Source organism: Lygodium microphyllum, chromosome 20, assembly GCF_053477565.2.
Source record: "Lygodium microphyllum isolate KBCC chromosome 20, Lygodium_microphyllum_v1.1.10, whole genome shotgun sequence".
Classification (NCBI taxonomy): domain Eukaryota; kingdom Viridiplantae; phylum Streptophyta; class Polypodiopsida; order Schizaeales; family Lygodiaceae; genus Lygodium; species Lygodium microphyllum.
Genome location: NC_141154.1, coordinates 58,429,249 through 58,452,986, shown reverse-complemented (window position 1 = coordinate 58,452,986; position 23,738 = coordinate 58,429,249).

Genomic DNA, 23,738 nt, shown 5'->3' with positions numbered 1-23,738 from the left:
ATTGATATTGTTTAATGATGCTCAATGCAAATGTGTATATGATTCAGTGCTCAAACATTCAGAAAATAGTATCGTGCATCGTGCAAATCCATTCTTTTCATGTTTTCACAACTAACGTCTGCGATGAGAGAAGACACTGAGCCTTACACTCGTGTTGTACTTCCCTTTATTTAACTTAACGTCATCCTATATGAATAATGTAGCAAACACATCAAGTTTTATAACATATTTCAGTGCTCAAACTCCCCTCTCTCCCTACCGTTTAGAGTTTTCCTTGCGATGATAGGTAAAAGAGGCAGTTTCATGTGTATTCCTCATAAAATAAGCAGTAAATACGCACTAAAACACATAAATGGGGATAAACTGAGGCAAACCCTCATGCTTTATCCTCATTATACACTCACAGACACATCCTTAATTTTTCATAATTTTCTTTCATTGTTCTCTAATTTCCCCCCTTTTAAAATGTATTTTTTTTCTTTTTGCCATTTTTTCTTATTTATTCTTAATAAAAATGGAAGAAATTTAGCATTATTTTAGAGTTGTGGCTCTTGATTCTTAGAACAGCAAAAATGTAGATTTTGTTGGTGTTTTGTTTCATATTCATCCGATCTGAAGCCTAAAAACCCCATTTTTTCTCTAAAAACCATGCTTTTCGGGTTTTGGCCAATTAATTTCCACCGTTTGGGTGTATATTTTTTGATTTTTTTATTATAGAAACAAGAAACCAGTAGCAAAAAACATGTCCATCAATTATCAACCCATAAGAACATTGTTAACCCCATCAAATGTGGAAAAAGAGCCATTTTCTTTGTAAAAATGCCATTATCGTGTATTTTTTTTATTATTTTGGGTTTGGAAATTTGTTGTGGGTCTAAAACTAGGCCATGTTTGATGCTTAGCCCACCTCCACATTGCCATATTCAACCTCAAGTCAATGTTGGAGCAACCCGGTACCACGCCGGGCAAGCAATCCTTAACCGGGCTTTGTTCTTCTTCATCCACATGAACAACCTCCTTGCAGGAGAGAGAAACAAGAGAGAGAAACAGGAGAGATAAAGACTAGATTTGTATCTCTCCATCTGGGCAGCCATAGATCGTGCAATGGCAAGTGATAGAATCAATAAAAATATGCAAGATCATGTTTGTCCTATGTTGTATGGCTTCTTTGCAGCCATAGATCTCACCATATGGGGGGGGGGGGGTTTGTCGCACGGCTCCTAGCAGCGCATGCCAAAGCACAAAGAGGAAGATGGGGGGAGGTGCCCCCTTGAAAAGGCACCCCCTCTCATCTCTCACTTGGGCACTTTTAGCCAATTTTTTGCTATCTTCCCCGTCCGGCCTCTGATTCAGGCTCTGTAAATTTCTGTGCGTCCAGCTCGACATCCCACACTACCCGGCAGCTCCCAGCATCCCGTTTGGCAACCAAAAAAATTATGAAAAATCTGCAACCGCTGCTCGGGTGGCCTTCAAGGCGCTTTTGGAAATCGTCTTTTGTTTGTTGCTTAAAATCGTCGTAGCTGTGGCCGCTGCCTTCAACAAAGCATATTTTTCCCCTAAATTCCAGATTTTTTGGCAAATTTTAGGCACATTTCCTGCCCTAAATCTAGCTCTCAAGAGCATAAAACAAAGACCAAGAAGATCAAGGACATCACCAAAATAAGCCAAATGAAGGAGAAGAAGAAGAAGATGCTTTTGCCACCATCAAAAACTCTAATAGATTATTCTAAAGAAATTTTCATTATATATTTCCCATAGTGGATGTTGTAAAAACCCTACCAAAAATATAAAGTTTTAAGCCTTAACTTGACTAGGCTGCCAAAGAGCTAGTCTCCCGGGCCATGTCATCATGTAGGGGGGGCAAAAGCTAGCAAGGGTAGAGACTCATCATTTGAGGGGGGTGTTGAGAATAGCAAATGATGCTTGTATGTACGCCTGCAGAGGTTAGATGTATGCCTAAAAGAGGTTTCCAAGAGGCTTTGTATGGAAGATATGGGAAAAGATGTATGCTCTAGAAGCTCTAGGAAGAGATGCCCTGAATCCCATAAGCACAGTGAGGAGAGTGGAGAAGCTGGAAAAGCTATAAAAGCATGTACTTAGTTCACCTTTCAATGAAATGTTATTGTACTTTGTACTACACTTTGTGTCATTGTCACACACTACTTGAGATTGTGTTTATGAGTCTAAGCATTCAATCTTGGAACCTAATTCACTCAAGTAATAGTTAGTGTCATTTGTCCATGTTGCAATGATTCTAGTCACCACTTTCCAACCTCCATAGTTGCAGCCATGCTCAAGATCCATGTTTTCTCACACAGCCTTGGGGGCATCATTGCTAGTCATGCTAGGAGTCACCCCAAACACCAAAGGCCAAACGAAAATACCCATAGGTGTGAAGCAACTTGATAAATGCCAGGTAGGGAATGATCCCATAGCTTTGTCAAGTAGTTTGAGTAGGTGTGTGAGGCTAATAAACTCATGGACCCCAGTTAGTAAGTAGCACATGCATTCAATCTGCGTGCCTAGAAGACAAGGGACGGACTTGGTTCACCAATCTAGACAATGTTGAATGTAATGACTTTACCCAACTAAAGAATCTCTTCATCAAGAGATTCTCGAAGGTAGGATACTCTAATAACCTCATTGTTAAGCTAATGAATGTCAGCCATAAAGACAAAGAGGACATACGAGACTACATTATCCATGTAAAGAGTCTCTATAAGAGGATATGCAATGAAGAAATATATAAGGTCTTGGCAAGCAACTCGAACATACAGAGGGACATGCTCGCAAGAGTCTTTGAGGGAGCCATATGGGTAGACAACTTGCTTAGGGAGAGAAGCTCTCAAGCGATATAGTAGGGTAGCAATGCAATTAGGAACACTGAGAGAGTTGTAGCAACTAGTGAACGAGCAGTCTCTGGCAAACAAGAGAAAGGAAAGAGTGTTAACTAGACCCAAGCTATAGCCAACCTAAAAGCGGAGATGGCTAGACTGCAAGAGTCAATACAAAGACCTATGCGACCCCATGTGCAATGTGTACATTGTGGAAGAAATCACCTACCATCTAAATGCCTTGATCCCAGATCAAGGTCTTGTAACAATTGTGGAAGATTTGGGCATGACGCCATGCACTCTTGGTTGCCAAGTTTATTGTCTTACCAGCAACCTTACACACAGCCATACTATCCAGGGGTTAGACAACCATATTTCAAAAGGGAAGTCCCTTTGTCACTCCCTATGCCCAATGATTCAAAGCCAATCGCATCAAGGACAAATATCAATCCTACACCTATTGTTACACATCCACCGACCATTGCACTTCGTGGAAGAACCCCTAGAGAAAAATTCTTATTTGAATCCTTATGTTTCTTACGATGAAGAAGGTAATCCAATATTTATGGACTATAGACCCATGCCAATCATGGCCTTAGGCAGAGGAAGAGGTAGAGGACTAGGAGGAACTCAAAACCAGGGACCCATAGCATCTTGGACATGTGGTCATTCAAGGCATATCTCATCTTAATGCCCTGAAAAGGAGCATGCAAATAGAGAGAAGGCTAATTTGAGGTGCCCTGAATGTGGAGTTACACATCTATTTGCTGATTGCCCTAAGGTGGAAGCCCTCCACTAGCTCAATAATTGTACCATGCATGCCACTTGGGCTTTTTTGGTCGAGTCATGTAACAATGTTGCCACACCCATTCCCCTAAAAGTCATGATACAAGCTCAAACAAAGAAGGATGGTATCTACCCAAGCCTACCAACTTGGATGCATCCTCCATAGGGAAGAAGAATCAACAATGAAGAAAAAAGAGAACCGATGCAAAAATAATGCTCAAAACCAAGAGTGAGACCACATTAACCATAGGTAAGCAAGCTATAGATGTCAAAGTAGAAACATCTTCTCCTAAGATGAGAGAGAAGGGAAGCACTAAGGTTGGAGAGTACCTTGACCCCAAAAAATAGCTAAAGATTGCAAATAAGGTCAAGGAGTGGATAAAAGAAGTGCAGGCTCACCTTCAAGATGCCAACCTATAGTAGTGGAAGACATTGAGGAACTATCAACCATGAGCCCACCAGTCTCACCCACATATTTGAGGGGTAGGAGAGACAATGCCACCATGTGAGCAACTGCATGGGTAGAGTGAGATGACAAGAATAAAAAAAAAATTCAAGAATATTGGCAAGGAACCCATGAATCTAAGGAGGGAAAGAGGGATGGCGGTTTGCTAGCCACACTCATAACAACTCCTGTGACATTGTCATTAGGAGAACTGCTTAGGCAAAACCCTGCACTTTGGCAAGGATTGAAGTGATTGGTAGAACACAGTAGTGACCATAAGTCGCAAGACTTTTTAGACCACGATGACATGGCACACATACCAAGCCTAACATTGAATCCCATTTTTAAGTCCCCACAAATAAATGCTTTTGGGAGGGCACTGAGATACACACAGAGCCTTACCTATCATTGCCTTAGGAGATACTACACGAAAGGGGATATTGGACATGGGAGTAGGAGTAAGTGTACTTAATCATGCAGTCTTGCAAACTTTGGGAAACCCACCGGTGGAAATCGCAAGGTTCAATGTCACCCTAGCCAATGGGATGAAGGTTAGATCCTTTGGAGACCTAAAGGATTGACCACTAAAGATAGCGAAAATCCAATTCTCAGTGAACTTCATAGTCATGAAGGGAGTGGATTATGATATCTTGCTAGGAAGGCCATGGATTAGAAATGCTAGAGTAATAGAGGATTGGGGTAATGGCCTAATGCTCTTGGCCAATAGATTTGAAGTCGTCCAAGGAGAAATGGACACTTGGAAGACCTCACTCGTGGATTTAGATGCCATCTCTAACCTGCTAAAGGGGGACTCAAAGTTGAGAGTCAATTATGGGCCTCTAACAAAATACATACCTTGCCCTGAGGATGAGTAGGGTAGGATGCATGTATTGGCAACCATTGATCTCTCATTCTTGAAGGAAGAGGACAAATATAGGCAAGCTATAGACTCTGCTAGCAACTCTTAGAGTGCCATCACTTCTAAGTTGCACATAGTACCTGTGTGCATGATGGGGTCGGAAGCCCCATGGGCCAACCAATATCAATTACCTATCATGTCCCAGCAAACAAACCCAACTACCAACTTGATGTTGAGATATTGGCAATCACACCTAGCTTAGCCTCTTTGTATGGAACAGTGTGGCTTAGGATGCAAAATCCCATATGTACAGTGGAGGAAAGTGCAGCCTAGTCTATTCCTATAAAGCATTGTACTTGCTCTCGTTTTGAATGAAATATCATAGTAATTTTGTACTTCTAGCAAAGTGTTTATGTCATTATCAACACACAAGACTGTGTTGTTGAGTCCAAGCTTCCATCTTGGAACCTAGTTCACTTGTGTGACATTTGAACTTGATGTCCATTACCTCATGAGCTCACTCTTCCTCTTTCAAACTCCATATCCATGCTCTAGATCTGACATTTTTACACTTGAAGCCCCTCAAGGATCTTATGGGAAGTAGTGAATGGCAATGGACCAAGGTGCACGACCTAAATTTGTCATATAATTGGGCCCTAATGAAAAGTGAGACCGCATCCGAAAGTAAGAACCCTGCAAGCAACCTACAGACCCAATCTAAAAATTATGATGATGAGTGTTAACCATCAGACAAACAAGGTGGAAAATCTAGAAAAGCTAAAGCAGAAGACAAAGGCCAAGGCAAAGTGAAACGGAAGACAAAGGCGTGCCAAGAAAAATCTAGAAACACAAGAAGCGTAGAAAAGTCCTAAATAAGGGAAAAAGACGCACAAGGAAAAGCGCAAGTCAATACTTTTGTAAAAGAGTGCAAGCGCATCATGATTTAATTTAAGGAGCGTCGGGCTCTCACCCGTGCAATTTGTAAATGTAGACGGGCAGTGGAAAGGAAGCTAAGAAGATAGAAGGACAATGGGAAAAAGAGCCTAGGCCACGGCCGGCCATGTAAAAAAGGGGATAAGGGGATGACCGCCCAAAAGAGATTTAGGGTTTTGTATATAAAGTTGAAAAGTAAATGAGAAGCTCATTCTTGTTTGTGGCCAAAAGTGGGTCTCCTCTTCTTCTTCTTCTTCTTCTTCTTCTTCTTGCTTGCTTGCTTGAGCTTGTGCTTGAGAGAGGGAGTGTGAGAGTGTGAGGGAGTGAGTGTGTGAGGGTGAGGGACCGGGGAGGAGAAGCTCTCCATCTTCTCCTCTCTTCTTCTCTTCTCTTCTCTTCTCTTCTCTTGCTCACGGTGATGGAGCTTGGAGCGTGGAGCTTGAGGATGGAGCTTGCTTGAAGCTTGCATGCACTTGGATCGTGGAGCTACCGGAGTGCGCGGGAGAGGAGGTAACTCGATCAGCATGGAGGTAAACTCACTACACCCGTAGATATGGATGGCGCGTCAGCTATGTGAGAGGTAGCCATTAATGCTTGGCTTGGAACACTTGAAACAATAAGCGGTCCGTGGGTCTTGGCGGTTGAGCAAAAGCTTCCATATTTTGGTTCCGTTGCCGAGACCAACGGATTCAAGCCTTGAGCACTTGCTCGCTTCGAATCGAGCATCGAAGTAAGGGTTTTTCCCAAATCGGTGCTTGAGGTAGATAGGTAGGAAGTGAGGGAGTTTGAAGAGGTATTCAATCTCCTTAGCAAGTAGGTTTTTGGTTTTTTGGATTTGGAAAAGCATATTGGAGTAGTGTAGGTGATTGCTTTGTGATTTTTATGCATTAGGGTAGGAAAAAACAAAGAAAAAGAAGAAAAACAAGCGTTAGGGTTTCTACTGTCATAACAGGGCTTGGCGATTTGCATTTTGGAGTTTATTGGCCATTCCAGGTATATACAACTCTTCCCCTCCATCCATAGCTTTGATCTAGAGGTGTGTATGATAGGCCGTGACCTAAATCATGTGATTCGAGCAATTTATCGTTGCGCCAACCAAAGTCACACCGCGTTCGGCCTGTCTGAGTGATGGCGATTCAGGGCTGAGTCCCAAAATCGGTCCTTGGACCGCTCGGCCATTCGGCCCTCGGACCACCTAACTCGAACCACTCGACTCGGACGTGTCAAAAATTTAGCCCTCGGCCCACTCAACTTGGACACCCACTCGGCCCGTCCGAATCGACCATTCGGACCAACTTTGAAATTCGGCCATCGGCCCACCTAACTCGGCCCTTGGCCCAGGCCCTTGGCCCACTCAACCACTTGGCCCTCGGACGGGCCGAATCAGACATTCGACCGCTGCAATTCAGACCTGTTGGGCCGAATGTGGAAATTTTTCAAATTTTAACCTGTAGACCCTAAAACTGACCAAGAGACCATATAGAGCCGAAACCATAGCATAGATCAATCACTAGGCTGAAACTTAGAGCAAGTAGTTCAAATTTTGGCTATAAACGGTCCTCCAAATTGCGCATGTTGTTTACTGTAACGGCCATGTGGGTCGAGGGGACTGCCCTCCCCCTCCGGGACCCCCGCAGAGGGGGCTCTGCCCCCTTTGCACCTCCCTCGAGTAGGTTGGAGAGAAAACGCATGCCATGATAGGTCCTCCAAAATAGACCCTAGTGTAGTAATGACTATACACGAGCATGGATTCTCACTTGCAAAAGAGCAACCAAAAGCCCATACCCGAACAAAGACAAACAGAGACCCTAGAACCTCAATGGGCCAATCTAGCCAATAGGGGTAAAAAGGCTACACTGCAAAAACACGTACGTGTTGCATTCAGACTGCATCTGGTCAAAGTGGAAAGTAACAACATCAAGCTAGAACAGTGAGGATGACTAGATATGACCGTCCGAAGGATAGATGCACCTTGAATAGCACTACATAGGCGATCCAAGACATCAGTGGAGAATCCATATCTGGTCATGCAATTGGGGACTCAAGGGCATTTGTCAAAAGGCTTAAATTTACGAGCCAAGACCCGGAAGATGAAGACATAGTACCGCCTGCTTATCTTAGGGTCAAACTCACCGTGAAAAGAGAGCACACTATCGATGCTCTGATTGATGAAGGAGCATATTTTAATATCTTGACCTATGAAGCATGGACCCTACTAGGCCAACTAGAGCTCACACTGACTAATGCAACTCTTAGTCCTTACGGAGACACTCACAAGCACTTATAGGAAAGTGTAAAATCCTCGCGACAATTGAAACTGAGAGCTTGCCTATCCTATTTCATGTTCCTCCAAATAATGCTAATTGCGGAAAGGAAACCCTCCTAGGAAGACCCTTCAAAAGGGTGACCAAGTGTGAGGCCGACTATGTAGCACAGAGGATACATCTGACACTACCGGGTGTGAGGATAGTCACAACCTTTAGCAAGGGTGACCTCATCAAACCTCGAGGGAAAGGCAAGGAAGGTGCTGACATAACAATTAAGCCTGCTAACGAGAGTAAGGACTTGTTGGAAGAGTTGATACAAGCACAGGTCGAACAACGAGAACCAGTGAGTGAGTCCATGCCTGAAACAAGAAGGTCAGAAGACAATGCCAAGGATGGCCTTTGGACTTACAAATATTGTAAAAGACCCCAAAAGAAGCCCAAGCCTTATAGACGAAGGCATCAATGGAGGGTTAGCACAACACTGCGATGGATATCCAAAGCATTGCTACATGCTCAAGGGTATTACGCAGGTAACCGATGGATTTGGGTGCCAAAACCCCCTGCTAAACCCCCTCTGTCAACTGAAGGTCAAATCATATCAAGAGCAAAGAAACATAGGAGGAGATCTAAACGAAAAACCAAGTCTCGAGTCAAAAACATTGGAGTGACCGAGCCCCTCACGGTCGAAATCAAGAAATCAAAAGGGACTAATCGGAGGGTAGATTCTCAGCCTAGTGTGCTTGACAAGCAGATATCAGATGTAATCATTGAGGATACACAAAAGCCACTAGTGCCCAAGGAGCCTTTGATTCCCCAAGAGGATAATAGGCATCATAGGCACAACATTGCTCATGGCAAGGTTAAATGCTCAACAAACCAAATGGTAAAATCATCTAATAGCCCATGAGCAAATCTTCCAGCCAGTGTCGGAGCCACTTAGGAGTCCCAAGTCTCCTACACCCTCTTTCCCTAAACGGACACAGGAAGCACAACAACAGTTGTCAAGTGCGGCTACTCAATCCCAATCTCTACCTACATCTGAGCTTCCAAATGTCCAAGAGGTAGGACATGACACCACCCTTAGCTCTCAACCTAAGGATATGCCTCTGCAATCCACCGTGGCTAGATCAACTCATGCTCGATCTACACAGGTGAATGCTCAAAGGGCAACAAAACACACGGCCACTTCCGATCGCCCTAGGGACTTGACATCACAATCCACCAAGATTAGCCAGCCCACTGGACTAGCCGCTACCACTTCCAATCAGGGATCACAACAGTCATAGCCCTTGGCCATGACAACGACCCTTGCGGAACGTGTCCTTAGCAGTTCACCTAGGGGGAGGTGTCGCAACCAGCATCCTTGACAACTCCAGCACTTCCAAAGAACCTAAAGCCTAGGCTTCAGGAGAAACCTCTCAAAGATGTGGCCAAAAAAATGGCGCATCTGACCAATCAACCTAGCAAGGCTATCCAGCAAGGTGCAGCTATGTCCCATGAGGACACATCATAGAAGGGGAAAGCTGAGGCCCAACCAAGCACATCAATGGCTGTCCTAGCTCAGGGTCTTGAGCCGTTAAGTTATGCACCTTCACTGACCAAGAAAAAGAGGAAACAGTGAAAACAATAGCAGTTACATGTGGTTGTGGACCCCAAGAACATTGAGACCAAGAGCGCTGGACAGTTGAGGAATAAAGCATCAAGTCCATCCACCAATGAACCCATTGATGTCTCTCCTAATAGCGGGGAAACCTCAGACACATCCGTATGCTCTGAAAAATCAAAGCAACCATTACCATCAATGGTTGCTTGCAACACTCAATCCACCGACAACAAAACTCGCATTGACCAATCAAGAGTAAATACAACGCTGTCACAATAGGATGACAAATTTATACTAGTCACATCCAAGGAGAACCATGATGCAGTCACAAAGCCTCAAGAGAAATATGGAAACCCCAAGAGCATAAGCAATCCTAGCGTTGACTAATCTTGCTTATCTAGGCTTGAGCCCCCAACTATGCTAAAGCCTAGGGAAACTCCTAGAACCTTGATGAGATAGCAACCGAGCAAGCCCTCGTTGAACATAGAAGTGTCACAGAATTCTTAACTGAGTTGGATCCTAAGCACAAAGTGTTTGCACGTGTCTATGTCCTTGCGGACATGGGTGCATTCCCTAAGGAGCAGCTTGAAGAATACTTTCCATTTCCCCTATCCTGGGAAGAGTAAGAACATCTTGATGAGCACTATGATAGGCTCCTGCATGAATGGATGCGACTCACCTCTGACGAGGAAGCCGATGAACTATGCTTAACTGTAACATTCAATGATGTGCTCTGCCAACCAAATCTCTTAGAAATAGAGCAAATAAAGCGACAACCAGAGAGTCAAGTCAATTTGAAAAACGTTGGTTTGAAAACCGTGTTGCAATGGCTGACATAGGAGCCCAGAGTCTCAGAGGAGCGATTGGCCAAATGGCAGTCTCAAAGAGACCCAACCTATGTGGCACAAACTTCCTTATGAAGTGCTGATTGCCATTCAGGGTACAGACTTAGCTGAAACTAGCCAAGAGAACTCTTTGTCTGATAAGGTTCTCACTGAGGAGGAGTTACATGTTGCCAGTAGACTCGGACAAGGTTCCATGCTACTCGATGTTGCAAAATATCTATCGTTATTGAGTAAGCTGCCACGAGTACTAGATGCGTGTGCCACACTCCAGTACAATCCGGAGTTCTACAATTGGCTTTTATCCTCATGAAGTGACATGGATTCGTAAATATGTATATAAATAAACAATGAATTTTCTAACCTTGTATAGACAATATCAACACGCACAAGCAATGATGGGGCCTTTGTTTGTATCTAAAAAGAAAAGAAGGTGCACTACTTGTGGGGGTGTGCTCCATTGTCGTGTGGTGCATTGTGCTCATGCTAGTGACAGGGCGTTGTCCCTCACTTATGGACTTAGATTGTGCATAAGGGAGGTGCGGTGCATGTAGCTTAGGGTGACAAGTCTAACCATAGGTGAGTGGTACCTTCCTAGGTGTGTCCTCCCCCCCTTGATGTGCCCTAAGCCTAAAGGGGAGGATCAAAATGAGGCTAGGGGTTATGGATGGAGCCGGCTGGTCATTCATGTCCTCTAGTAGAGCTAAGAAAAATGAAGGCAATAGAGCAGCTCGTATCGTTAGACGAGCCATCGTGCAACTATCTATAGCATTAGGATCAAAATGGAGTACTGGGAGGCCGCGCTCCTATGGGGTGTCATCTTGCCTAAGGAGTATCCTAAGCAATCTAAGGTAATTACAAGTAGTAATAAAGGCGGGGTCAGGGCATGAAGAGAATTCGTTGGTGAATTGGATTAGGATATCATACAAGTTTTCTGATGTGAAGACAAGGGCATCTTCATATGTAGTACAATGAGGATTATAGATTATAGGGAAGTCATAGCGACCATGGACACTGGAGTCAAAATCCACTCCTACCCTTTGAGGATAGGGCATAAATGTTGGGTCATTCTACTCGAAGGGTTGAGTGTTGCAAAAGGTCATCCAAGTGTTCAGGTTGGTGTCACATACCCTTCTTCTCCATGTAGGTTGGCATTCGTATTCGGGCATAGACCTTGGTACTTCAAAAACTTTATTTCTCCAAAATTTGGCATCTTTAGTGGCCCATAATGTGGGGTTCTACACTCTCTCCTCTAGCCATTTCTGCCCAAGCCTGCTTTTGATGTTAATTACCTCCTCTACCACCTTGATGGGCAAGATCCTATGCAAGGTGGTGGGGAACTGGAAGTTAAAATCAAAGGGGCTTCTGGACATTTCTTGCCTCTCCCAGTTTATAAGGTTGCATGGAAGCTTGCTAGGGCATTGTCCTCACATGGTGGGATAGGTGCCTAGGGTGCCCTCACTCCCTTGGCATTCCATTTTCTCCTTGTCTCCTCCACCATTTGTTTTTTTTTTCCCTCAATGCCGTCTTTCTTTCTGCAGAAGTGTCTACGTGTTGTTGCTCTTTAGGCCGCGAGGAAGGAGGTGGTGGGACAAGCTCCTCTTCACGTGGTCCCATTTCCAAGTTCATATCCACCTCTCTTTCCTAGCCTGGCTCTTTCTTCTCTCCTTCAATGAACCTGAGTGCATCCACTTCCTGTGAGGTTAGACCCGCCAATAGAAGATAATGGTGTTACTCTTCCAAGCTTGGGCCGACCCCGCTACGTTGTGGTGGCATCTGTAGTCTTGCTTTTAGCGCTCTATGACCCATTCCCAGTTTCCTTTTCATTGCCTCTATGGACTCTCCCTCTTCTATTTGGATGACGTCGACTAGGGTGTCCAAGAAGGTGTGTTGATGGGTCTAGAAGCTCACTTGGGCGGCCTTTGCTCTGCTTTTAGCAAGTATTTTTTATTTTTCTACTTAAGCAAGATGGCATGACAAGGCTTTAACTCTTTTTTTGTTCTGATTAGTCCATTCTTCTACCCTTCTATTCATATCTTTGAGGCTTTCCCCTGCCTCTGAGCTAGGATTGTCAATCTGTGTTCTTGGTCTTCTATCTCTTCCCTTATCTTTTTCTACTCTTCTTGTGCTACTACAGCCTCTTGGGTTAGTTCTTCCACCTCTCTTTCATACATGCGAGCTCTTTCCTCCCTCAGCTCCTCCAGCTCTTCTGTGACTTTCATGATTTTCTCCATTTTGTCTTGTAGATATTCATAGCCTGACACAATCTCTTCATTGTGCTACCTTAGGCATCATGTGGCCTTGAGTTCTTCATTCAAGCACACCTGCCATTCAGCTTCTATCTCTTCCTTAGCTTTTAGTTGCTCTTTTAGCTCATTGACTTCCCTTTGGGCCATGGCCATTTGGTGTTTTCTCTCCAATTGGGATGCATTCATGGCCTCCTTTTCAGCTTTGATGTCTACTACTGTAGTTATCTTCTCCTCCTTGGCTCTCTCTAATTGAGAGAGGAGCTCCTTAACGTACTCGACGTATTCTTCAGGCGGCCTCTCTGTTGCAGGGACGGAGGTTGTAGAGCCTGCCACATTTTGTCTCTTAGGGTCTCGCCTCAACTCGGTGCCTGCCCCACAGCCGGCCTTTTGGTTCCTACCAAGGGAGTTCCTTCTCCTACTCCTTGGCCCATTTCTTTATTCACAAAGTATTGAACCCAAGCCATTAGGTTGCTAGTGTCCACCTAGGTCGTAGAACTAGGAGTGGTGATGGCTGTGGTGATGGCAAGCATCAGGAGAGTGGGAATGGGGGTGATTGGGTCCTTGTCCTTGCCTTCTTGCAGTGCAGGTGACACAAATTATGGCATATGGGTGCTTGAGCTTGGCCCTTCGTTTCTAATTGGGCTCGCAGGTTTCGGTTTGTCATGCCTAGACTGCTACTCAATGGACCTGCGTATGATGAGGGCCATGTCATCCTCCTCTTTTTTTCTCAACTCCTCCTCCTCCTCTTCCTACTTTCTCTTTCTTTCCTCCTCGGCCCTTTTGGACTCTTTGCGGGCCCTTTGCAAGTCTTCATTTTCTTGTTTCCTCCTCTCCTCTTCCTATTGTTCTTGTGTAATTTTCTTCTTCATCTTCTTAGCCTTTCCTCTGCTAGTTTACTCTTGTTGTTCCCTGTCTTCTTCCTCACTCAGTGTCCTTTCACTAGACTGTGCCTCCTATTCTTGGTGAGGTGGCAACCTGCTTAGTGTTTCATCCACCCCTTCTCCTCCTTCTTCCTGCCCTTGTCCCAAGGCATCCTTGATGATCACAGTGAGGACCCCTCCAAATCCAATGGTTGCAGCCTTTGAAGACGAGGCTTTCCTTTTAGCTTTGGTGGCAAGAGATTCTCCTCTGGTAGTCTAGTCCTCCCATTGGCCAAGTCTTTTGCTAAGGTCTCAATGGTCTTTCTCACAAAACGGTTGAGGTTTACTTTATCCAGCAACCTTGCTATGATGTTCTCTAGCAGGGGGACATTGATGCAACTCATGATGGTGTTGTATCTTTGACTAGAAAACAACGCGTACACCATTTTGGCTTAGAGTTGGATTTTAGGGTCAGGGATATCCGCCAAGCTGATGCCGTCATTGGTGAGGACTTTTACCTTGTCCATTCCTAGCAAGGCATATACATCTCTTTTTGGCTTCCTCTCTACTTTGTTTGCCAAGTCTAATGCCTTTCCCACCAGCTCTGGGGTCAATTCAATCTACACCTAACGAGTTCCCTCTCCCTCATGCACAGTTACAATGATGCGGTTCCTATGGAAAGTCCTCAAGATTGCATTGCTCGATGATCTGCCTCATGTCCCGGTCTTCAATGACCACATCTTCTAGGTTGAAGATATGCCAGAACTTGAACTAGTTGAAGGCTCGTGTTTCCACCGAAAGCCCATATTTTACTTGTTTTTCCTCTAAAAAAGGAAATTTGCCAGCCTTTTCTTGGCCTACCATGATGGGTGCCTGTCATGAAGACATATTCACCATTAGTGTTTTTCAAAATAATTACAAGCAATAGGAAACGACTACATACTTGTTGAACTTAAATGCTTGATGCAGAAGTAGACTTTTTCCTCCCATTAGTCTATTGATTTCAAATTTTATTGACCTATTCCTCAATCACAAGTTGTTGCATTCTACTCTTACAATGTGTGCTTTTCCTTTATTGTTCTCCTTATGTGTTTGGTTTGATTCACCTTACCCCCTCCTCCTTCTGAAATAAGAAGAAGCCTTCCTAGGATTAAAGGGTTAGAGGATGAAGGGCCTTTTGTGCACAATCTTAGCGTTTACTTTTACATGAGCTAGGCGTAGAAATTCAAATTATATTCTAACTTAGCATAGCTATCCATGTCGACAGGGCGGATGCCTACATGTGTAATGTAAGTGAGGACATCAAGCAAGAAGTCACCGAAGTCCACTCAGCTAGCAACATGCAACTCCTTAGTGAGGATGCGATCTAAATATAAGGATGTCCCTTAATGTGTTCTTCGAGGGGTCGAATACAGAGGGTAGTTGACACCCTATAGGAAGTTGGAGCGACATAGGTTGGGTCATATTCAGATGCCTTGATTGTGCATCGTTGTTCAGCATTGGTCATTATTTGGCATCCCTCTAGCTCCCATTGTAGTCATAGAGCATACCATTTTTTCAAGAAAGGGGAGTTGTTGGTTGTGAGTTGTTTCAAGTCTTTTATTTCTTGATCGTTGGCACAAGCTATGCGCTTGTCATATGTGGTGATGAGGCATTGTCACTGTGCTTGTTTGAGAGAGACCTCGTTGTCAATAAGCTCTGTAGCTGCTTCTGAAGCTTTGACAAACACGAATTCCAATTCTTCCCAAGAACAAGGGAGTGTCCTAATTTCCATCACCAAAGGGTCGTCCAAGAGCCCCAAGTCTAAGCAGTCATAGCTTTTAGCAAGCGACATGAAAGTCGCATCCAAGCATTTAAGGCAAGCAACCAAGTCATCCCCTGTATGTTCAGCTAAGTCTACGCCCAATGTTAGAATTGATCACCGCTCTCATAAGACAGTCTAAGCCCGATAGGTGGTTGAGGTTTGACAGCACTAGAGAGTTCAAAGGCTAATGTTTGCTGCTTGGTTTGCTCTTGAGGTGGTAGCTTAGTCTGTTGTTCAATGATTGGGTTGTAGTTGCGATTGTGGTACTACTAGATGCGTCTGAGGTCTGAGGGGCACCATTGGGGCTAGATTTGGGCAGTTTGTCAATAGCAAGTTGTGGTTCGGGAAATAGATTGGTTCAGGTCCTATTGAGCTAAGGTTTGGAGGTTCTATGGACTTAGCGGCCTGATTCTCTTGTGGTTTGAGTGTCTCTAGCATGTTGTGTTGTGTGGTCAAGATTGAGGGTGGTGTTTGAGTGGGGCATTTGGTTGTTTTGTCTTTAGGTAGCCAAATGTAGGTGTTACCTGTGTAATAGCCTTGCGCTTGCAATAAGGCTTTGGGAACCCATCACAGCTTGACCGTACGTCGATGTTTATAGTTTCGTCTTCACTTTTTAGGTTTTGGGTGCAGGTCATTAGCCTTTGCGAGGCCATGGGTTTCTATTCCTAGGTGGTGCTCTCTGTTTAGGTACCCATTTGAACTAGGGTTCATGGGCTTCAACATTGTTTCTAGTGGGTTATTGGCATCGAGGCTTGGTAGGTTGTGACGAGTCACGACCCCCCTCTGTAGACTTCATGCTAGGTTTCTCTACCAGTGGCCTTGTGGACTTGGAAAGATTTGCGCCGCCCGTGATGAAATCTGTAACAACGCAAACGTTGCCCACGGCTAAGTGGATACACTACGACTCATAGTCAACATTGCAACAAGTTTTTTTCTTGAAAGTTCATCCTAACAGTGATTCCATGCCTACCATCTTAGTGTTGGGTAACACATAGAAGATTATCGGCATGCTTTCAGACTCAATAGAAACTACACCCTTGCACTTTCCCAAAAGTGTGTAGGGTTGGCCTCCATAAGGGGTGAGATTAGCATTAGTGGACTGCAACTGTGGTTTTGCCAATTTGGGTCCAATGGTCATGGGTTTAGATATTAAAATCAGCTCCCTCATCGATCAATGCTTGATGGTGCATGTGTGTTTAGCAATGATCATCATGTGTAGGTAAGCTCATGGTACCACTTCCTCATGCAATGGAAAGTACGTGGACAGGGGGTGTTAGCATTGGGGACTCATGCAATGGGTGCGTGGGAGGGAAGTACTTCTTTATGCAACTGCCATTGAAGAAGCCTATGCCCTCACCTTCTAGGGTTTTGATTTCTACATTGCCAGTTCGTTCAAACCTTAAAAGGTCCTAGTCCTCGAAACTTTAACTTTTGCTTGTGTCCCTTGACTAAGTATAATAGTACTAAGTCACCCTGTTCAAAGTTGTGCTGCTTGACATGCTTGTCAAACCAATGTTTGTGTCTTGCCTTCTTGCATATTAGTGCATGGGTGGCCAGAAGTCAGGTTTCCGATAAGCGTTTGAGTTCAATCAAGTGGTCTATCCATGCCTCCTTCCCATCCCTTCTTTCTTGAAGGGCTATCCTAAGGCTTGGTACGAATAATTCCAAGGGAAGAATTGCCTCTATACCATATGTCAATCTAAAGGGGATCTGGGTGTCCTACAACAGTCTTATAAGCTGTGCGATAGGCCCACAAGGCCGCCATCAACTTGTTATCTCAATCATTGTGTGAAGTAGAGATGAATTTGGTCATTATGTTTACTAAGATTTTATTCGTGGATTTGTCTTGACTGTTTGCTTGAGGAGTGTGCAATGAGGATCATATTCTATCTCCTGGAATAATTGATTATAAGAGCGGACTTTGTGCCATATGTGCTTTATGTTTGAACGGTGCATCTTGGGGCCAATCCTTGAGGTGTAGGAGAGCCAAAGAGGGGCCAAGGCTATTAGCTGAAGGGTGCTTCATGTGTCTGTTTTACTTGGTGTATAACACCAACATATGTAGGGGCTCCCTGTGAAGATTTTGGGAAGGGATCCCTTGGACTAAATGTTACAAATGCTTATTTAGTTAGATTAGTGTGTAGCCTCCATATATTTTGGTTGAGCATAGAGGCCCGACTAGAGCCTTAGAGCCAGTGTTGAGCCCATTTTAGGTCCCAATAGGTTGTAGAATGTTTGTTGACCAAATAAAATCTTCAAGACATTTCTCAACTGAAGGTAGGAAGTGGTGGACCACCCACTTACACACCTGTAGGGTCTAGATTTTGTGGTGCATGTATTTTTATATTTCTCTAGATTTCCTTCTCATACTAGTTACACTCTAGCTACTCAAGGATAGGGTGTTAGCTTGGAAGTGGATAGGTGAAGAGACCAAGGAGACCAATGACAACCTAGTCAAAGCTAAATGGAGTACATGAAGGAAAAGTTGGAAGCATCATGGACAAAATGGTAGGTTGTGGATAAGAAACATGTAAAATGGTAAAAGAAGGGGAAAATAGAGTTAGTATAGGCTAATAGTGTAGTTACTTTTCGGGATAGGTATTCTCTTTCCTTTTTTTTCAAGCTTTTGACGGAAGCCTCCATGGAGGATAGCAAGAAACCTCTCTTCATGAGCTGTGTGAGCATGATCTCTCTCTGTGTGATCAAACCATAAATAATCTATACATTATGCTCATTCCATAGAGCATGCTTGTGAGCCTTGAGCTAGCATTACTCAGCACATTTTACACTTGCTACAGCAAGGATAATCTCCTTGAAATGCATGGATCTTGAGCATGGCTGTGGAGGATGAAAGAGAAATACAAGACTCATGAAAATATTGACTTAGAGACAATGATTGTCACACAAGTGAATTAGGTTCTGATATGGAAGCTTGGACTCATAAACACAATCTAGTGTGTATAGACAATGGCACTAACTAGAAGGAAAAAAGTACAAATGACATTGCATTCAAATGATAGGCAAGTACAATGCTTTATAGTCTTTTGGGTAGGTAGCACTTTCCACCATTGTGCTTATGAGATTCAGCAAACCAGCATATCCTTCACCCAATTGCTCCACACAAAGAGGCTACATTGGGTGTGATTTCCTAAATTATCAACACCCCTCCTCAATCACAACTAGAAAAGCACAAAGTGTAGAGGCTTTAGTGAGTAACCACTTGCAAAGTGTGAGCACACCGCAAACATGGTAGTCATCCAGAGGCTATCGTAAACAAGTCTAAATGTGAGTACCAAAAACATGGTGAACATCTAGAGGTTGTAACAGGGACTTCACAAAGTGTAAAAATGTTGTAATGCCAAGTTACATGAGGAGTTTACAAGCTTATGAAAGGAACATTAGGGCAAGGTTATACAAGGCTTCAAAAAATTCTATCAGAGTAGTGCAATAAAAGGATCGGTGAGGCTTGTCCTTCTGCTCCTGATGGCCTTCTTCTTCTCCTCCTTCTTCTTCATATCCATGGTCTTCTTCTTCCTTCACAATTGCAAGATAGGCCTTTTGATGCCTCTTTCTAGCATGTAAGAACTTTTCAGTATGTCATCTGGTCTTTTTGCAAAAGTCACAAATTAGCTAATCATTTTTCCCTTTGTAATTGTTATTTACATACAACATTTGTTCATTCTTAGAAATAATTGGCTCTTCTTCATTTTTTATCTTGTTTTCTTCTTCTAATACAGAGGCTTGAATCTCAGCAAGTTTAGGATTTGGCATGTTGATTAAAGTAGTGGAGACATTATCATAATCTGAAGGCATACTTTTTAACAAAACACCAATGCATACATCTTCGATGGTGTGCCCACACTTTGCAGGTTAAGTGTGGGTACCATAAACATGATGGGCATCCAAAGGCTATAAGAGGGGTCTCACAAAGTGTACAGAGGCTGTAGTACAAGGCTACATGGGGAGTTTACAAGTTTATGTCCGAAGCATTAGGGCTAGGCAATACAAGGCTAAAAGAGTCTATCTGAATAGAAGGATTGATGAGGTTTGTCCTTCTCTTGGTGGTCCTCTTCTTCTTCCCTTCTTTTGCTTCATGTTCTTCTTCTTCTTTAACAGCAATTAGATAGTCCTTTTGCAGAAGTCACAAAAGAGTTGATCCTTCTTGCCTTTGTACTTGTTGCGAACATATAATGCTTGTTCCTCTCTAGAGGTGCTTGGTTCTTCCTTAGTTTTTAGCTTCTTTACCTCCTCTAACAGTGATGCATGGATATCAACAAGCTCAGGGTTTGGCATATTGATTAGAGTTGTTGATATATTATTATATTCAAGAGGCAAACTTTTAAGTAGAACACCAATACAAACACCTTCTTCCATTTTAATGTTGATTCCTGCAACAAGCTGGGTTAGAAGTCCTTCCATGTAATTTAGATGTGTGGCAAGTGATGTGTTGGACTTCATTTCAAGCCTAAAAAATTCAATCAAGAGACCATACTTTGATGAGTTAGACTGTGCACCAAACAAAGTGTCAAGTCTCTTCCATGTATCCTGTGAAGTATCACAATTATCCACATGGTGGATATAGCTATCATCTAGTTCCGGTTTGATAATGGCCTGAGCCTTATCATCATTCTTTTGCCAAGTGACTGCAAGGTCCACATCACGAGGCTTCTTTTCTTTTTTAGTGGTAATGGCCCACAAGCCCCTCTTCATCAGGATGAGTTTGATGCGGGTTTGCCATGTGTGAAACCCGACTCCTTTGAAGTGAGCTATTGGAGAGCCTTTTCCCATGTTGGATTTGTAGGAACAGTAGAAAATCAACTTCAAAATTCTTAGATTTCATCAATGGAAGAGCAGATTATAATGTGTCAAGAGACACAAGTAATGACAATGTGAAAACACACTATGTAAAGATTATGTCTGAGTTGATGTTGAACTTGAATCTTCTTAGTTCAGGGTTGTCGATTCTTCTTCAATCTTTCCAAGTCCTTCCCCTTCTTGATTTGATGCTGGGACAATAGATCAAAGTGGAAATGGGTTGCTCCAGGTGGCAGGAGAGAGAAAATGATGAGATTTTTGAGCTTAGGTGAAAATGGGTTGCTCCATGTGGTAGGAGAGAGAAAATGATGAGATTTTTGAGCTTAGGTGAAAATGGCTATGGAGTCACATTTAGGGTTTTTGGGGGCAGCCTAGTTTTTTTGACATTGCGAAAGCTATACTTGATCATTTTGAAAACTTTTTGTATGGAAATGAAGCTTTAGTAATGGACTATCAATGCCCTATGGTGGTCATCAACATCACAAACTGTAGTGATGGTGGTAGCAATATGAACGAGAGCAGGCACATTTCTGGGCACAATGACTACGAATTTTGGCAATGTTGAGCTTTGGAGTGGCCAATGTCAAGGTGTTATATGATAGGAAGCTTTGCCTTGAGCAAAGGCACAACTCTCTAGAAGGAAGCTTCCAAAGATATGACTTCCATGATGAGATATGAAAGCTCCAAGTACAGCAGGTCATGTCTGGCTATGCCTGCCACAAGGTGACTGTGAGATTCAAGTGAGGAATGGGGGTCATGCACTCAAACTGAGATGGACTGAGATGAAGAGGAGCTGAAAGGAGTGAAAGGAGAGCTAGTCCATGTTCAACTGTGCTCTGATACCATGTTGGTAGAGGGAACTAAGCTTTCGGGCAGGCCTAACAGGGCAGTAGAAGCATATCTTGAGTTGGTACAAAGACAAGATCTCGAAAGATAGCCACTACCCCAAAACTAGGTGCAATCATAGCCACAAGCTTGAAAGCTTGAGCTTCTTTTCTTTTTTTCTCATCTTCTGCTATCACTAACACTGATTTTAATCACTAAGTTATCTCTTCCAAAGTCAGTTACTAATCTGGGAACTCCATTTTAGAGGTTCTTTCACTTGGTAGGGCATCACTAAGCTCATCAAGACCAAGATTTACCATCTCTAGTAGCATAAACCAATAGGATTTGAACCTATACTAAAGGTTTAGAAGACCCGTTTTGATTGTACTTAAGAATATTGGTCGTATATTATCATTTTGGTCTATGAGCTCTCTTCCCATCAAAGGATTCATCAAATGATTCATCCTACATGCCGCAATCAATAAAAAACTAGTCGCCTATCTTGCAAACCCTAATCCACCATAGCCTCTTCAACCTCAAGCTCAAAAATCTCATCTTTTTTTTACTCCTCCAAGCCTATTGGAGTTATTTCACTTTGATCTGAGTTCTTACTCAATTCCCACCAAGCATTTGGGCATCAAACCAACAAGGAGGGGAAGATTTGTGAAGATTTGAAGGACTCAAGCAACAACAATCAAGTTCAACTAGTATCTCTCGATGCTATTTACCACTGCCATTGCTTGTGTCTCTTGACACATCCAAAGTCAGCTCATTTTTTAGAATTTTGGTGCTGATTTGCTACTATTCCTGTCACTCTAGCATGGGCAAAGACTCTTCGACATGTGGCTTCAAAGGATTAGGGTTTCATACCTGGCAAACATGCATAAAGATTATCCTGATGAAGAAGGACCTATGGGCCATCACTAATGGACAAGAGAAGAAGCCTCAGGATGCAACTCTTGTAGTCGCCTAGTAGAAAAGTGACGACAAGGCTCAAGCCATCATAAAGCTTGAGCTAGATGACAACTATATCCACCATGTGGATACCTATGGCATGTCCATGTTGAGATGTTTGCAATCACACCTACTTCAGTCTCTTTGTAAGGATCAGTGAGGGCTAAGGACTATAATCCCATATGCATATAGTAGGAGGTGCTACCATCCAATTTCCTATAAAGCATTGTACTTGCTCTCTTTTCTAATGCAATGTCATAGTACTTTTGTCCTTCATCAGTAAAGTCTATGTGTCATTGTCAGTCAATACACAAGATTGTGTTTATGAGTCCAAGCTTCCATCTTGGAACCTAATTCACTTGTGTAACAGTTAGTCATGCCAATGTCTTCATGAACTCACTCTTTCTCTTCCAACCTACATAGCTTCCGCATATGCCATGCTCTAGGAACGACCACACACAGTGCAAATATGGTAGCAAGGATGACGAATTTTTGAAATGCTAGAACTATAGACTACCAATATTAGATTGTGATGTGACACAAAGGAGCACCCTGAAGTGAGAAAGAGTTCCACAGAAGGAAGCTCAGTGAGATATTTCCTAGTTTGAGAGATCCAAGAGCTCAAAGTAGGGTAGGTGCAGGCTAGATATGGCTGCCATGAAAGGAAGAGTGGTGTTGGAGTGAGGAATGAACTCATGAGCTAGCAATGAGCTAACTAGAGGTGAAGAGGACTTGGGAGAGGAGTTTGATTAGCTTAGCCATGCTTACCATGGCTCTAATACCATGTTAAAATGCATGGAACTTGAGCATGGCTATGGAGGATGAAAGAGAAATACAAGACTCATGATAATATTGACTTAGAGACAATGGCTATCACACAAGTGAATTAGGTTCCACAGTGGAAGCTTGGACTCATAAACACAATCTTGTGTGTATAGACAGTGACACTAACTGGAAGGACAAAAGTACAAATGGCATTGCATTCAAAGGATAGGAAAGTACAATGCTTCATAGTCTTTTGGGTAGGTAGCACTTTCCACCATTGTGCTTATGGGATTCGACAAACCTTCATATCCTTAGCCCAACTGCTCCACACAAAGAGGCTACACTGGGTGTGATTGCTTGAATTCTCAACAAATCTCCATGTCTAGTAGGTCATGCTATTTTCTATTGAGCATGGGAAAATTTGGCCATCTTTAAAGGGCAAGGAAGCTTCTATTTTGACCTTTTGAGCATCTCTTTCAACCTCTTCAAACCCTAGCCATGGCAGAATAGGGCAGTAGCTTCAATGGTCAAGAACCTTAATAAATATCATGTGATTACTCATCTTCTTGCTCCTGAGGCTCTCTATTGGTTTTGGATTATCAATGGCAACAAGATTGAGCCATTTCTTCTTCTCTTCAAGCTTTCTTTTCCTCCCAATGATACCATGAACAACAAAGTATTGTTGGAATTCCTTTAAAAGCCTTTAACAATCTTCAAGAAAGCTTGTATCCAAGGCCAAAGGACATTGCTCAAGCAAGCATTGAGGTGAAAGATTGAAGAAATTAGAGAAATTTCAGCATATCAAGCTTCTTGGAAGTGTGCAATGGAGCTACATTTTGGAGCTTTTGGTTAGAGAGCTTAAATCTTTGGTTTTCTAGTATTCAAGACTGCTCAAGG